This window comes from Falco peregrinus, chromosome 15, assembly GCF_023634155.1.
Source record: "Falco peregrinus isolate bFalPer1 chromosome 15, bFalPer1.pri, whole genome shotgun sequence".
Lineage (NCBI taxonomy): Eukaryota > Metazoa > Chordata > Aves > Falconiformes > Falconidae > Falco > Falco peregrinus.
In genome coordinates this window covers 4,183,878-4,201,904 of record NC_073735.1, presented here as the reverse complement: position 1 = coordinate 4,201,904, position 18,027 = coordinate 4,183,878, and the positions used below count along the sequence as shown (strand labels likewise).

At 48.3% G+C, this 18,027-nt stretch overlaps 1 protein-coding gene across 11 annotated transcripts in view; it reads right to left on the bottom strand.

Moving 5' to 3' along the window:
• Nucleotides 1-12,025, bottom strand: part of ZBTB44 (zinc finger and BTB domain containing 44) — a 44,506-nt gene extending 32,481 nt beyond the window's left edge. For all 11 annotated transcript variants that reach the window (XR_008749897.1, XR_008749898.1, XR_008749894.1 and 8 more), the window contains exon 1: nt 11,880-12,025. The gene's annotated coding sequence lies outside the window, so the exon portion shown is untranslated. The remainder of the gene's footprint in view (nt 1-11,879) is intronic.
• Between the last annotated feature and the right edge of the window lie 6,002 nt (nt 12,026-18,027).

Below are 18,027 nucleotides of genomic sequence, written 5' to 3'. Positions count from 1 at the left end.
TTTTAAGGGAAAGTTCAGGGTGCAATTTTTTGCAGTAACAACAGACTCCTTTCCCCTCAGAAGAGTACAGACTTAAACTTGTTTGCATGACTGGAACTTCAGCTGAGTGTGGAACTGAGGGGAGCTGATACACCTCCTCTTCAAGATGCTGCGGCTCCCAGCAACTTATCACCTCTGCAATTTATCATTCAAAACCCAGGGACTGTTTTGGGCCACCGTGTCATATATGGTGGTGTTAAAAGAAGTCAATCTAATTAACTTCTTGAAGTATATTCCCATACTAGAGAGTGAAAAAAATCCACCTCTTCTGGCTTTCTGTTTTTACTCCTATTAGCATTGAAGTGTAAGCTTTGGGCAGAGACCAATGCTGCTGCTGAACACATCAAACTCAAAATCTCCACATGCTGGAACATGTGCTTTACTCAGTGGTAAAGAAACCGATACGCACCAGGTATTAGGCTAATGAAAGAGCTCCCATTTCTGTGCAAATTCCTAAAAACGGTTACAAAAATTCTCATCTCTTTCCCGAGCTTTTGTCACGACGAGCCCAGGGCCTGCTCAGCAAAATCGTTTTGTCATCCTCATTCATCACCTTGAAGCGGGTTCCAAAGTTCTGACATGCAAAGCAGAGCGTACTCCTGGCCAGCACTCCTTCAAAACTCCAGTAACCCTATCCCGCAACTGCCACTGCCCTCTGGGCACACAGGGCAAGCAGACATCCGCTTAGTGCGTCCGCGTTGATTCAGAGCTATCTGAACAGAACCGAAGGGACCTAGATAGAAGCCAAAATATCTTGTTAGAGACCCTGATCACAACATATTACCAAATCTCCACTGTGAAGCAGGGCAGGGGAAGGCACTGTTCTTGCAATCCGCTTCTGCACGTTCCTGTTACTTGATTGTGACTTTGTTCGCCAGAAGATGGACAGTACCTTAGCATGCTCTTCCATTTCCTCCTCTGTTTTGCAGAATTTTTTTTTACACCATGGATATTAAGACACAAACAGCACGATGCCCGCTGTTAAAGCAACACAGACCAAGAATAAATCAGAAATATTTGCTTAGTTCCAAACGACTCTGTTGTACTGGTTCTAAACTACAAAGCTCCAAGTAAAAAGCGCACTGATTCCAGAGCAAGAAGACCAAAGTCTTCCTCAAGCTACAAGACTGCCTCAGCATATAAAAGCAGGATGTTTGCTGGATACATAAAAAAACAACATCTTTGGTAATGAAAGAGAGGAACAGGTCTACTACTTTTATTTTAGAATATTAAAACCAACAAAAAATATATCACAGAGCTGCTGTTCTTGCACCACGAGGTCATAACAAAGTAAAAGCTGTAAACCATTAGTTAAGCCATCACAATTTTTCAGGAACTGCTGTTTCTACATATAATTTGAAGCACAACGCGTCTCAAGGATTTTTGTTGCGTTTTCCTAATTAGCAAATGAAGAAAGTCAGATATAAAAATTCAGCAGTCATGTTCTGACAGCATGGCAGGAGGTATTAAAGACAGCCTTGGGTGCAGGCTGCTAGGAAGAAATACTGCAGCTTGAAGAGGAGCCTACCTTAGTGCCCAGCACACAGCAGAAAGGATGGGAATGCGTACACCCAAACCAAGCCAAACCTCTCGGTAACAGTGCCTCCACAAACCTTCAAAAACTTCCCAGTGATGGAACAGAACAAGACACAGAAGTTACCTATTTGGGCCAACACAGATTCCAGCATGTCCTTTGCAGACTGTATCTGTTTGAAACCCCCAAGCATACATCCTGGAACTCAGAAAGGATCTCTTCCAACCCCTGCATCTCACAGAATTAAGAAGTCACCTGCCTGACCATAATAGGTAACAGATGCCAAGGCCACATTCATTAATTTCACCAGAAGCCACATACTTGCAGCAGACACTCGTGCAGCTCTGACCAGTTATTTCCTTGTGAAAGTGACACTCCAAGATTTATTCTTGTCCCTTGCCATCCTGTATACATGGCCTACAGGAAGCGGCCTGCAAGACTTTCTTCTGACTGATCTCAAACTGGCAAAAGAATTTAATCCTATTGTAAACCTTCCTTTTTAATTTCTGTTGCAGGAACAGCACACCACCTAGGTCTCGGGCAAATCAGAGACAAATGAGAGTTCTGGTCACTGCAGCTGACAAACTCACAGCTGTCATGAGGCAACTCTGTAGCAGATAACCAATACACAGATAAATCAGGAAATTATTCACTGTGGAAGTATCACCGAGCTGGAATTCAAGTTGTACATAGTGAAATTTAAGTTGCTAAATGGTCCCATTGGCTTCTCACCAATGAAAATTAGTCTGCACAGCATTACAAATGGCCATGGCCACAGCAGACTCTACTGACTGATGGGAGAAGCTGAGAGCTGACAACAACTTATAACCAAAAAAGCTTAGGAACCACCGACAGACAATCGAGAGCTCTGTACGTAGGCACTGAGTGTGCTAGATTAATACAGCAAGGAGATTAAAGCATAGCTACAACTCCTAGTCTAGATAAAACTTGAAGATTAAAGATCACGTTGTAGGTGTGTAAAACATGTTACCACTCCTTTCATTAGGAGTCAATCTCCAAATGTTTCCATTAGACGCTGTGACTACAAACACGCAAACTGGTATTTTAGTTCTCAGGGAAAAGGTGCTAGTGTACCAGGAGAAGAGGCAGGACTGTTCAAAGATTGTCTCTTTTTGTGGTACGCACCTGCCAGAAAGCTTGGCTACATTAACACTGTGTTAATTTCATCTCTCAAATACTTAGTGCGGGAGCTCTGATTATTGGAAAATACAGAGATGTTTTCATCTCTTAATGATAAATGATTATAGGTGTTTGTATACCACTGCAGTAATCTGGCTAAATGCAAACAACCTGAAGAAAAGAAGGAAGAATAAGAAAATAAACAGAAAATGGGACACCACCTGTGTTTACTGAAGCTAAAGTATGTCAAACTGACTTGATATTTTTCAGAAGGAAAAAAAAAAAGGAAATGCCACATATGATGAGAACTTAATTAAAACGGTTGAAAAACATGATATATAGAGCTATTAGTGAAAACAAGGAGATGAATAGACAATCTGAAGCTAAGGAGCCGGCTGAAAAGAACTAATTCATGTACTTGAAATAACAGGTTAAAGAGTTTACCCATGAAGTGTCATAAAGACTTGTTTTAGCAACAATCTCCGAGTGTTTCCGTAGAGACTGGCTCAAAAAATACTGATGAAAAGGTTAAGATGTCTCGTCATCACAACACGTAAAAACAAATGACTGAGAACTGGAGTCCTAGGAACAAAACAAAATTAATGGCAAATCCAACAGTATGAAATTAAAACCTCGACATTATATACCAGGGAGCTAGTAACAGAACTGAGCTATAATCTGGAAGCTAACTGTTAACAGCAACTTTGGAGCAAGATCTCCACACTACAAAATTAAATTGAACAGCTAACTGAAAGGCCCACAGAACAACCAGAGTATTTTAGTACCTCCGTTTTTGCCAGGTATTTGTCAATATCTATTTTAACCTCCTGAAAGGTTCTCAAAAAGAGGTTTTTGGTGTGTTTTTCTTCTCTGTGCATCTCTCCCTTAACACGTCTGTGAAGTAAACTATGCTTAGATCTTTTCAGAGTATCAGACTTAACCAGGTGACATTCAGCTAGAAACATGTACTAGTTAGAACCGATGGGGCATACATTATGTGCACCGATCAGCGAGACAGCTCTTAATCTCAGGATCTAATTAAAAGAAGAGATTACAATAATCAGGGCAGTACAGTAGCGTGCACCGTATGTAAATTGGTGATCTGACGCCACTGAATTTTTACGCAACAGCTAGAAGACAAGATGTTTCTTGAAACCATTTACAGATAAAGATAGATGTAATTTTCTTAAAAGACTGTACCTTTCTACATAACTGAGGTTCGCTGGCTCCAACAAATTCCGTGTTTCATGCAACAGCTGAACTCTCAAGTAAGATTTATCTGGGGAGAATTTAAAACAGTAAAATTTTCACCAATCTGGTACGGGATGAGTGAAGAACTTCCGGAATGTAATCAGGCACAAGATTCTGGCTTTTCTTTATTACTAACAACACACAAGAAACTCCACACATTTTCATAGCCTTATCCCCTGCCCCAAGTCTTGTTCTCCCCAGCCACCACCACATTTTTCAAGTTTTGGTGTGATCATTTGAAGTCAGCTCTTCCAGAGAACAGAATGTTACCATTCACTACTTCAAAGGGCCCAGATTTAACTTGTTGCCTTTTTGAAGCTGCAGTGCGAAGTATAAACTTTATGTGCCTAATATAGCTTTCACATGGTTGAATAAGCAAACCAGATAAATGCCACTTTCCCCAGCCTCCAGCACTTTAAACTTCTCATTGTAGGAATCTCACATTAGCGTTCCACATAACACATAAAAGCAAATTTTCTGATAGTACTTAAAAGTCAGGCTCATTTAACAATATGAGCAGTAACTGCTAAAAGGTCTTGTTATATACTGAACTACGTTTATTCTCATAATAAAAATTAATGTGCAAACTTCCCTAGATAGAAAGTATTGACATATTTCACAATGGATTCACTGCCCTGCAAGTTCTGTTTTTCACCGGTTCTCTGAGAAAGCACATGCTCAAACTACTAGATCGCTAGTCGAACAGTGGTTTGCCCTGAAAGCACATGCTAAGAGACATTTGTGCCATCAACATATGAGCAAATCTCGTATCTGAGAGTTTGCGGGTTCATCTTTTTTTAAACTAGAATAAAAGCAACAAGTGAGTTCACGGTCCTCTTCATATCCTCACGCAGGCAAGCCCTGCAGACCATAATCAGATCATACGGAATGGACTGATGCGTTACATCCCCGAGACACACATTCAAATTTAACCACTCTTTCCATGACAGTGTTCATGCATAATTTTTATGTGATCTTAATACCTTCTTTACACTTTTTGCTCTGTGCAAATTCAGGTTAAATTCTTCTCAAATTTCTTGGCGTAGAAAAGTCATTACATGACGGTTTCCCACTCTGCGTGATAAAAAGCAAGGCTTCGGTTTTATAGACTTTGGTCTTCAACAGCAGTAAAACGAATGACACACAACAAAATAACCAAACCACCAAAACCCAGGCTAAACATTAAATTATTCTAAGTACTGCAAATTGCCAAAAAATATCTATAAAGTACCTTCATTTGCCATGAGGCAGCAACCTTCTAGTTCAATTCCAGAAAGCTAATTTTTCTTGTTTTACCATGGCTACCCATAGCAATTCAGTCTTCACTTTCAGAAGCCCTGCAAGCATATCAACTTACAAAAAACATACACCAAAAAGATTATTCAAGCCAGCCTCCCAAATTAGTAACAAAAGCCAAAATCTCCAATCCCTTTCTTTTTGGTGGTACCACGTGAAAGAAATATCAAGAGAAACAGCATGGTCTTTTGCATCCGCATACCAAAATTTTCCAGTATGGCTCACTATTTTCTCGGTAGCACTACTGCATTACATCCATGCAAGAGTCAACAGGGGAAAAAACAACACCAAACACACCAAAAAACCTACCTGTGCTTCCTCACACACATATTTCTTCATTTTCCCCAAGAAAAAACAAGTGCCTAACTGGGTGCATTACGTCAGCAACCAAACTCAGGAAGGAATTTCTGCCCTCCGCTATCACCCCCAAGCTGTGCCTCCTACTTTAGTGTGCGTGAGGCTTTAATTTTTGTCACTTGGAAATGACAACCTGTCTCCTCATTTTACAGAAACAAATGACTGTAACTGCATATCACAATCATTAGGTTTGTGACAGCCAAATTTGGCTAAGTGCTAGTTTTTACTAGCTCACCACAAAGCTTACCTGTCAACTCATTTGTTGCTTGAAGTATTCAGGTTTATTACAAGAAATGACAGCTTTCCTTCTCTCACTTCTATTCCAGATTAGCAAGGAAGCGTTACACCTTAACAAAATCCACGTTAACTACAATAAATGAATTTTTCTGAAGTTCAATGCAAATCTTAAATCTCCCTGAAGCATGCTAGCCCCATTAACACCTGAAGTGCTGGAAGCCTGCGCTGACAAGCAACGCCACAGAAAAACCTGTGTAAAGAGCAAAGGGGAGAGATCAAGGCGAAGTCACACATTGTGTACAATGTGAAGAGGCGAAAAGGCATCGCTAATCCAGACGGCATGGACCGTGGCCAGCTAGTCAAGGTGTCACAGACACATAAACAAGCAGCCACCTTTCCAACGGAAGCAGCTATAAAGAATCCTGAACAAGTTTAAGCAAGGCAGGAATGTGATTGTGTCATCCCCCATTTAGCACCATGTGTACCCTTTACTTTCCTAATGACTCATTTATGCAGATAAATGCCTAAAAGGAGTTCTTCTTGGCCCTGAAAATTAAAAATCCTTGTATTCATCCACAAATCACCTTATCAGGTGAGCAGCAATTATTCAGGCCTTCTAACTTTCTTCCCTTGTATGGCCAAACCTGGACTGGCAGAACCATACCCACAGTTCAGGCTGGGGACAAGGAGAGTTATGCAGGGCTTTTCTGAAATCTCTAGCATCTTTTACGAACATTTCACAGAAACTGAGAAGTTCTTTCTTAACAGGGGTACTTATCCACTTTTAAAAAAACCAAAACCACCACCCAAACAAAACAAAAACCCAAGTCGCTGGAAGAAAACTGCAGAAACTGCCAGAGCTCCAAGACAACATAAGCATCTGTCCCTAAGATGGGACCAACTTGCTCCTTAACCCACCAGTTAGACCCAAACACACTAAGTTCTAGATTTCTAAGGCTCTTGGGTCTCCACAAGACATAGCATCTCCATGCTTCCAAAACCTTCCAAAAGACTTAACTCTGGCAAGTACCCACCGTAACTGCAGGCTTTCCATGAAGGACTCCCGGTAACATCCAAACACAAAATGCCGTATCAACTGCCATCTGTAGCCAGCTTTATAAACCAGAATCTTCTTCACGATCTGTATTACCCCTAAACTAGCTCTCGCTACAATTACTATGTTCATTTGTACTTCGGAATATAAAACATTATCAATGTTTACTGTGTAACGATATCACAGATGAGCTACAAAGTGTCCCTTTATTATAAGGCATCTCTTAATGCTCTGAAAAAATTGCCTTTATTCAGTCTTCTTGGATAAAGCAAGCAAATAAATACTGTGGTCAAATCAGATGTACTAAATAGACTGGGACAATACGGCTTGGAAAAGAAAAAAACCGAAAACCACTAAAGACAGAAAACTGAGAACACAAAGATCTGTAAAATTGCAAATGAGGTGATGACTGCAAAAAGATTCTTTATTCTTTCTCACACCGCAAAAACTAGCAGTCACTCGAAGAGATTACCATTCACTGGGTTTAAAACAAAAATAAGCCCAAACCCAGGAATTATTTTTGCACAAACTGTGAGATTCGTTGTACAGTATACTGCAAAAGCTACAAGTATAAACTGTTCCAAAGGTCTAGGCAAATCCATGGAGGACAGGTTCAACTGGCGCTATTGAACATGACTGTCAGCACATGCCCTCTAGTTCGGGCCACTTTCAACCCTGTCACCGCTGGTAGATGCATGGAGGAATGATTATCGCGCTGTCTGTGTATGCTCTTCCACTCTCCCCCTAATGATTTACTTCTGGCCACTGTCACAGACCACATGCTGAGCCCAGCACACATTTTGCAGTCCTTATTATCCCATCTTTCACATGCTCTGAAAAACCTGTTCATGTGAAATAATCATTTCCCCAGCTCTAAATTGGAATATACTAAAAACATGCTATCTACAAATAACGCACAGTTTAAGTCACTTCCTTAACTTGATTAATCAAGATAACTTGATTAAACGGAACGTAAGAATTAAATGATATGCCGAGCATTTACAATTCCTCTCTTCCCATCCGTATGCACAAATTCCATTTTATCAGGTTTGCAGTTCATTTGCTACCACCACCATTTCGTTTGGCACCTTGTACAAAGCAGTACTAGACATTTGTTTTCATCCAGTGAAACCATTAGAAGAATCAATTTGATCTCCAAGGCAAGTTAAGAGTAATGGACTCCTATGTTTACTTAGCAATAAGTGCACAACTATTTAATTAGATCTATGCACCAGAAACTGCATCTTTCAAGGCAGCAGCAGCCACAAAGAGTGAGGCATTGCAACTTCTTATATAAATCAGCATTTTCAGTATTTTGTCCTGCTTCTTACTGCTGAAAAGCTAGCCACCTGCTTCCATATCAAACCACTATTACAGGTAGAGGCACATCTCTCACCCAGTTTTGTTCCTGCAATCTTACACAACACTTTTTCAAAGAAACAAGCAATTAAGTTGCTGCCCCTTTTCAGCCACACGCGATTCCAAGATTGATGTCATATTTCAAGCGACAGACTGTGAACGCACTCTGCAACTGTGGCATTTAATTTAGAAGTCAGCACTCGACACATTGAAGCATTTGGAATTCCTGAAGTCTGGCTGTCTGCACAGTTGCATAATTTGAGCAGGGATAACCTACTTATAAGCGGGTGAGATAGAAGAATGTCAACAGACAATCCCCTCTACGTCAAGGGACATCTCCTTCCTCGTCACGTGCCAGCAAAAGCATCGCTGCTTTGTCACAGCACAACTTTCTTCTTGCTCAAGCTAGCGGATTACAACACCTAAAAAGGAGGCAAGTTACACATACCACCAGATCTCCTCAGAGGAAGATACCCAGACCTCCACAAAGCCCATTGAAAAAGAAGTTCACCAGATGTAACACAATGCTGGCGAAATGCTAGATCAGAAGCAACCAATACAAGCACAAAGTACCCTGGACCTTCTCCTTATCAGTGACAAGTCACACGAACACCATTCATCTCACATCACAGGCATCGCACATCCATTCACGAGAAGGACATAAAAATAAAAAGCCTCCTTCGAGCAAGTCACGGGATACAACCAAAAATAACGTTCGGATGCTCGTTCAACTTCACACAGGAGGGAAGCTGTATTTGCTTTTGATCCCTTTTGCAAACGGCTGACCAGACCCTCCTAGCAGCATGCATTTGCTACAGACACCGCAGAATGAAACCACCCCTTTTAAAAGTTGCCAGAGTTCATGATTAACCTCCTGTTGCAACAAACATGGCAAGGATTCAGTTTCAGTTGCTGACTACTTCTCTTGCATATTACAGAAGAAATACATAAGGACAGTCCCCCTGCCCCACCTTCCGCCCCCCCCAAAAACCCCCCAAACACAACCCCGACAGTCACAAAAAGAGGAATTCTCTCACCCTGCAAACAAAACCAGCACGAAACCTCCTGTGTGGGAAAGTAAGCGCGATCCTCCCTCCTGACAAGTCAGCATCCGTGCAACATCCACCTGGGGAGACTAAAGTAGGGCTGGAAATTCCCTTCGCCTGGAAAGGGACTGCTTGGAGTGTTCGCACCAATTAAAGTTTCGGATTAAAAACAGCTGTTCAAATAGAAGTAGTCCCTAGGGAGAGACACTTACAGCATTGTAACTGGTTCCTGGTATAAACAGTTCTACATCAATGGAGGCATTTATACTGGTAAGCTAGCAGGTTAACACTTGTGCGGCTCTATCTCTGTAAACAGATGCACTTAAGCCCAAGCAAGGTCTCCAGGTGCATCACACACCTTGGATCTGTGCTGCGTGTAGACGTCAAGCTACAGTAAGAGACCTTGATGGCAGAAGAAAAGCACATCGCGCTCAAAATACCCTAAAAGACTCCTGGATGCTAGTCCGTGACCCACCTGCATGCAAGCCATTCCTGCCCAGTGTCACCTTGCAGGGTCTGCAGAGCGGTGCCACAGGCGTGCCCCACATGTGATAAACAACATGTCACCTCGTCTGTGAAAACACGCAGCTAGAGGCTGGGGATCGACTCAGGAGGTGAACTGGGTGACCTCCACCTAAGTAAAAGCTAAATGTACTAGACATCCCAAGGATAAATAAAATAAAAATTAAAAAAGGGGAAAAGGAAAAGCCTCACGTCAGGCAGAAGCACAGAAAGAAAGCAGGGGCAAACATGTAACTGGGAAACCCTGAGAAATTCCCCACGTGCGTATGGCAAACCAAGGGCTTCACACAGGGTGAAAGCAGGAGACTTCTAGAAACATCACAATAGATCCTAGGCTGGACAAGTTCTGTGTATGACCAGAAAAGAGAAATGAAACTTATTTTAGAACTGTGCTTTCCAACTTGGGGTCTGCAGACCCCCAAGGAAGTACACAGACTACTTATTTTTACTCTGGTGGACTGCTCAGCAAATAAAAAACCTAACATCAAAACAAAACACAAGGTAGGCCTTAACCTGATTGTACCACACTGCAGTATCAGCAGAGCACATGAAGGAAAAGGGCTGAAAGTCTCAGTCACGAAAGAAAGATGTAGCGGGCAGCCATGAAGTGCAGCCAAGAAGAGATAAGAACATGGGTAAGAACAGGTGACCCCTCCAGCACGTGTAGCAGGGGAAGTACTATGGTCTGGGGGCAGGCACCAAAACAGCTGCCGCTGGGCGTCTGTGGGAACGTACAAGACATGAAAGGACAAACAGTGGAAACCTTCTCCTTGGAAGCATGTAGGAGAAATGCCTGCCTGCCTGCCTCCCAAAGGCTGCCAGTGAAATGCTGCCTGAGCCTTTCCTGATGTGTACAAACACGCACAACGCGGGATGCACCGGGCTTCTGGTAGGCAGTCAGCGGGATAACCCTGGTGTGTATACATACGTAGGAGGAGACATACTCCCCCTCATCAGCAGGCAGAACAAGCTGCGCAGCGCAAACAGGAGACGGGCTGGAGGAGTCACCTCTTAGCCTTTGGTGGAAGATGTGTGCATGTCTATTTGGGTGGAAAAAAACTTAGCGGGTTTTTGCAGACAGGAAGAAGCCTCCTAGGTTTTATATAATTAACAGGCTGCGGTGGTCAAGCATGGAGCCATCCCCCAGCACACCTGTGTGTGGAAAGAAGTACAGCAGATTTTGGAAGGCAGTGGTACCCTTGCCCTGTGTGTACGAAAGGAGACAACATGCTCTTGGCAAGCAAGAAGCAGACTATGCAACTCCCCCCCCCCCCCAGCATCTGCCAATGTTTATGTTTGCATATAGGAAAATAACCCCGAATACATGGAGGGAGAGCAGAAAAACATGCAACAGATCTCGATGCAACAGATCTTGGCAGACGAGCACTACGATATCCTCATCGTGCGTGGACATGGGTGCAAGTGGAGGCAGCACTGCAGACCACGGCAGATGGGCAGTAAAGAAGATGCAGAAAGGGGTGTTGCAAGAAAATAAAAACAACAAACCACAACAAACAAAACACACCAAAAAAAAAAACCCCAACAACAAAGGGACGGCAAGCTTCGCCTAACAGCTAGTGGGAATCCCTCTTCTCCTCCCAGAAGCCTGCAGTGGAAAAGGCAGCAGGTATCCGCTGGGATGCGGGAATCAACACAACTCCCCCCGCCCCATCGCCAAAACTCCGCGGCTGCGTGTGCCCGGGCAGCACCCGAGCGCGCCCCCGGGCTCACAGGCAGCACGGGCCCTCGCGGGGGGCGGCCGGGGACACACGTGCGGAGGCGGCGGAGGGAGCGCACGGCGCAGTGCCACCCCCGGGGGGGCCGGGCAGCCCCGGGGACTCCCCCCGGAGCCACGCGTGGCCGCGGCGGGGCGGGGGCAGAGGGCCGGGCCCGCGGGGGGCAGCGGGCAGAGCCCTCCCCGGGGTGGGCGCCCGCCTGCGCGCGCAGGGGAGCCGTCCCCCCGCCCCTGAGGGGAACCAACGGCCGCCGCCGCCACCCGCCGCCCCCTTTCCCGGGCCGCGGCCGCGCTCCCCGCCCCGGTTACCTGCGGTCGGTGGGGCCGGCTGGGCCCGGCGTGCGCGGGAGGCCGAGCCCCTCTACCGGCGGCCGCGCCGGGGGCCCTGCACGGGCCATGACGGCGGGCCGGGAGGCGGCGGAGGAGGAGGCCGCCGCCGCCTCCCCCTCAGGCGGCGCGGGGAGGGGGAGGGGGGGGGGGGGGGGCGCGCGTGCCCCCCCGCGAGAGGTTTGCGCGGGGGGGGGGGGGGAGGCGCGGGCACGCGCAGGCAGCTGGGGGAGGGGGGGGCGGGGAGGGGGGTCCCGGCGGTGCGAGCTCCTGCGCGCCGCGCCGCCCGGCCGGGCACTTTGTTTGTGTCCCACAGTGCACCGCGGCGGGGGCGGCGGGGGCGGGGCCGCCGCGGCGGGGGGGGGGGGGGGGGGGGGGGGGGCGCATGCGCAGAGCGGGAGCAGCGGGAGCGGCCGGGCCGGGCACCCCGCGGCGGGCGGCGGGGGGAGCGGGGCTGCGCGGGCCTGATCCGCCGCTTCCCCCCGCGGGGCTCCGCGCCTGGCAGCCCCCCGGGACTGGGGTGCTTGGGGCCTCCCGTGCGTCCCGTCCCCACCCCTCCGAGCAGGGGATGCTCCGGTGCATGCACCCCCGGAGCTAGGACCGTGCACACGGTGCATCCGACTCCCCCTAGTGCTCCGGTTGCATGCGCCCCCGGGGCCCAGGACCCTGCATAACCCCCCGGGGCCCCGGTGCATGCACCCCCCGGGGCCAGGACCGTGCACATGGTGCATCCGACTCCCCCTGGTGCTCCCGTGCATGCACTCCGGGGGCCAGGACCATGCACAACGCCCCAGTGCTCCGGTGCATGCACTCCCGGGGCCCAGGACCGTGCACAACCCCCCCGGTGCTACGGTGCATGCACCTTTGGGGCCCAGGACCGTGCACAACCCCCCCAGTGCTTGGGTGCATGCACTCCCAGGGCCACGACTGAACACATGGTGCACCCGACCCCCCCCTGGTGCTCTGGTGCATGCACCCCCGGGGCACAGGAACATGCACAACCTCGCAGCCCTGGGGCCAGGACCGTGCACATGGTGCATCCGACACGCGCACACACACACGCACCAGTGCTCCGGTGCATGCACCCCTGGGGCCAGGACCATGCACATGGTGCATCCGACACGCACACACACACACACACCAGTGCTCCGGTGCATGCACCCCTGGGGCCAGGACCATGCACATGGTGCATCCGACACGCACACACACACACACACCCAGTGCTCCGGTGCATGCACCCCCTGGGGCCAGGACCATGCACAACACACACACACACATACTCCAGTGCTCCGGTGCATGCACCCCCTGAGCCAGGACTGTGCACAACCCCCCTGGTGCTCCGGTGCATGCACCCCCAGGGCCCAGGACCGTGCATTTGGTGCATCCTGCCCCCCTACTGCTCTGGTGCATGCCACCTCCCAGAGCCAGGACCTACCCACCCCACCCCCCCCCACCCCCCCCCACACCCCCCCCCACCCCCCACCCCCGGTGCTCCTGTGCATGCACCCCCAGGCCCAGGACTATACACAATGCCCCCGGTGCTCCGATGCATGCACCCCTGGGGCTAGGACCGTGCACAACCCCCTCTGGTGCTCCAGTGCATGCAACCACCGGAGCCAGGACTGTGCCAGCTACCCTCCAGTTTGCATCCATCCCCATCAAATTTATAGTTATTAAGTCTCTAATTAAGCCACCCCTCTATTTTGGTCCAGATCTGCGCTAATTCAGGGTAAGCACTGCTTAATTTAACATGATTAGTGCAACCATTTCCTCCACGGCTTGTTTTTACCGTGGGGTTTTGGATTTGGTTTGGGGTTTTTTTGGGTTGTTGGGATTTTTTTTCCCGATGAGCACTCAGTAAATTGAAGCAGGAAACAGATTGAAAGGCCGTGGTCCAAAAAATATTAATCAGCACTAAAAAAACTTAAAACTGGCCCCTGGAAAACGCCACGCTGCTCTGTTGGCAAAAATAAAAAACCGAGGCCAAACTCCCCGCTCTGTTGTAAAAACCCTGGGACTGATTTAGATGATTCCTTGCAAAACTGGGGAGAAAACCAGAGCCCTCGCCTTCTCCAGGGCTCTCAGCTGCTTAATTCTCCTTTGGCTTCCTCATACTGGGTTGTTGTTTGCAGGGAGCTGTGCTGCAACCCTGATGCACGTTGCAACCCCCCCCCCCCCCGTGCAAAGCAGGGGGGGGGGAAATAGCAGGGGGTGTCAGCAGGCTGCGCGCGTGCATGGGTCGCGGCCGCCTCAGTGAGTCATTTGCAAGGGAGAATCGTGGCGAGCCACCCTAACTCCCGAATTGCAGCGGATTAATAAAAAAACCCTAGGCGATGCCATCCCTCCGTTTCAAAATGCTGCTAGGGAAAGTGTTGAGCTGGGGGGGGTTTGGTGGCAAAAGTGTTGGGGATCGAGTGATTTTAGCCAACCCAGAGCCGGTGCTGCTGCCTGAAGATGCTGGGATCGATTTGCTTTTTCTCGCTGACCCCGTAGCCGTCCTGTCACACCTTGTGCAATTGCTTCAACGCGCCGATTTGTGGCAATTTCTGGAGTAAAGCTTCAAGTTAGCACAGCAGAGGGGCTTGGGTGTTGCTGTGAGTTGTTCCACTTGCTCGAGACTTGCTCTGAGCAAGCTCCTGGAGCTTTGCACAGGAGGGAAACGAGGTCCGACCCACCCAAATTCCCATCTAGAAGACAGTAAAATTCAGCGTGGTCTGTGTCCTCGCTGTGCTTCGGCAAAATAACAAAATCCTCTGAGTGAAGCCTTTAAACCTGCCGTGTGCAGCCAGGAAAGAAGCCATAAAGCTGCACAGTGAACCACCACCTTGCCTTTTTTTTTTTTTTTTTTTTTTTTAAGGAATGAGTTCATTGCACATAAACCCCCCCAGGAATAAAGCACGGGCCCCAGCATCAGGCCAGCGGTACCAGCGGTGCTGGGATGCCCGGGTCTCCCCTGCAGCAGAGATAAGCACAGGATGCTCGGCCGGTGTAAATCAGTGTACGGAGGTTGGATTTGCCTCCGAATCACCAGCGTGTCACCCAGCGGGAATGCCAGCTGCCTTGCAGACAGTGGTGTTTGTGAGGCGGGCAGCTGGCCAGTGCATTGATTTCACTCAGAAAAATGACCCATGTCTTCAGCCAGTCAACCCCCATCCCTGCAAAAAAAAATAATAATAAACGAACAAACAAACAAAAAGCACCCTTTATTAAACTTCTTCCCCTTTCTGCCTTTTCCTTACCACCTCCTGCAATGGCACACCTGCCTCCCAGCTGCCACCTCGTTAGGTTTCCAATTAATGGTGGGGGTGGGAAGCTGGCAGGTTTGGGATGCGGAGCACTCTGCACATCATCACCACGGAGGAGCACATCAGCCTTCCCAGCCTGACTCTGATGTGAATTTCCTTTCATTCTGGCAGAAGGGGTTGTTTTATTAATAACAATTTATTAGCCCTTGATATCTGGAGAGGTTCTTCAGCCATTCCTGGAGCCACGTTGTTTGCTGGAGTAAATCAAGGAGGGAGCTGTATTGATTTACGCCTGCTCGGGTTTCCTAAGCTACGGGGGTCATCCTTTATTACTATTTGTTTTTCCTGCGGAGTTGCAGTTTCTCAGCAAGAGGCGTTGCCATGAATTGCCAAAATACCCAACTCCCATATTTTCCCGGTAAGGGGATTTGCTCTTACGCACATTTTACAACCTCGTGGGCTCGATTCGTGGGCACAGATGGAGCAACACCAACATAAACCCTGAGTAATTCAGTGGTACATCTGCTCTGTGCATCTACTGCTTTATTTATAGGGAAATATAGGGACTTTGGGGGTCCCTTGGATTAACCGGCTGGAATTTGATGGGTATCAAACACCAGTGGGAAAATGAGGAGAAAGCTTTCAAAGGGTGACTTGTAGCTTCCACCTTCAGCTTTTAAATGGAACGCAAACTGCCGGAGCCAGGGATGCTTAGCAGAGTGGTCCTGCATTGCCTTCGGGGCGTGCTGCCAGCAGCTGCTTTGAGGAACGGGGGTCCTGTCTGCGGCAGGATGGATGTGGCCGGGGGCTGTGCCACCATCCCCTTAAAGCCTCCTTTGTCTGTCTAAACAGAAATCGTGGTTTCCCACCCACCCCAGCTACAGCTCCTGTCAGTCACTGGTATCATCTGGCCCCTTGCTTTAATCCTTGCACCTCTCCCTCCCTTACCCCATTCAAGCTGCCGGAACGTGCAATTCCAGCCTGGAGGCTGGTTCACCCTTTTCTTGCAGCCTGTGGAATACGTTTTCCTTTGCTGCAGCGGCTCTTGGAGCAGATCCCGTGCTGCTAGGAGCCTGCCTTCCTGCTCCTGGCAGGATGCATCCATTAGCACCGACAGCAAATGACACCTTCCCTGCACGCCTTCCTCTCTCCTCCCCAACCTCAGCACCTCTGGAGGGAAAACCTCTTCGCTCCCACCCTCAAGGACTTGCCACCTACTCCTTAATTTACCACCGGTGTGCAGGAGCCAACTCCTCTCCACCCTCCTGCCTGCTGCCGTCTCCAGGGCGTAGTTAATTTGCTTTAGCTCAATCCAGCACCACTTCCCTCTTTGGCAACCCCTGGTTTTCTCCAGACATCGGGAAGATTTGGTGTTTATGTCCTCTCCAGACCTGGGAACGCTTTGCCTGGTCCTCAGCGAGTGCAGTCCTGGGGGTTAAAGCATCCTGGTCGGCAGAAGAGGAGGTTGAAGTGGGTGGTTTAGGAAAGGAGCCTGTTTTCTAAGATGCTCTGAATTGCAACAGCCCCTCCAAAATGCCATTGCCCAGGTGCTCTGGGAACCTGCCTGCTTGCTCGGGCAACTGAGGATGGATTTTGCAGGTATCTGTATGGAAAAAGAGAGATCTAGAAGAGCAGAGGGGTGTAAGAGCAGGATGGATGAGCTAAGCAGAAGATAACAGCAGAAAAGGGATGTTATGGTCCTAGGACACATCAGGAAGGATGTTTCCATCAAGAATAAGGAAGGATTTGTGGTTGGAGCACCAGCTGCCGATGTGACCTTGCTGGGACAGCATGGTCACTTCTGCCTGGGGATAATAAATTCAGCCCAGAGCCGAGGAGGGTATTTTATGAGCTGAGCCTACAGAGCTTGGCTTGCGAAGTTTAGCAAAATAAGGCTGAAAGAGGGTACAGCTCCCACCTACAAACACACGGGAGGGCAGGTACAAACCAAGGAGAGGGGAAAGCTGTTGACCTGAAGAACAGCGTGAGCACAAGGACAAGGGGGAAGCGACTCTCCAGCAATAAGTGGGGTTGGAGACCAGGAGATCCCAACCCTTGGAGGGAGGAGGTTTCGGAACAAGGACCAAACCACCATCTCCACACGTACCATGCATGGGGGAGCAGCCTGTGGCATCCCACATCCTCTGCAAGCACCTCATAAGAGGAAATACGCTGATAAAATATAATTATCCCTGATTGGGGAGCAGCACCGTTCGCAGCACAGGGCCAGGGGTCCAGCCATGGGTTGACCCTAATAACTTCCCCCTGATGGGGCTACCAAAAGGCATCTCTCTGCCCACTGGCCCCCGTTGTCTCTGGGGTACCATCGCAGATATGGCGACCGAGAAGCTCCCCTAAGGTTTATTTTCTTATCCCACTCTTCTTTTCTCAAAATTAAATTATGATGGTTATGCTGCTATGATTAATTAAGGGCTTTTTCCTACCCAGTAATATCCCAGAGCCTTTGGCATTGTTTGAAATTCCAATTATTGAACTCAAACCCAGCAATGGCAACAAAACGACAAAAAAGAAAGGTAGGGGAAAAGCCAGGGCAGGCTGCTGCCTTAATGAGCCGAAACCCAGGACCTGGCTGTACGGGTGCCAGGGGAAGTCATCTAAAATGAATGTCACACCTGGTTATAAATAGGGTGGCATGCGTGGCTGTGTCCATTAATGTTGTGACACGTCCCATGGCGATGGGTTAACCCTTTCCCTTGCTCTCCCATGCGGCTAAATTTTAGGCAGCCTCTGCAGCATCGTTTTCTAGCTCTGTCAGTGGACCAATATACAGAAAATAAACCGCAGCTGCTATTCAACATCTAGCAGCAGAGCCTGTTTGACCCAAGCAAAGATACCCAAATTACCTTGTAATGAGCCCATGCTTA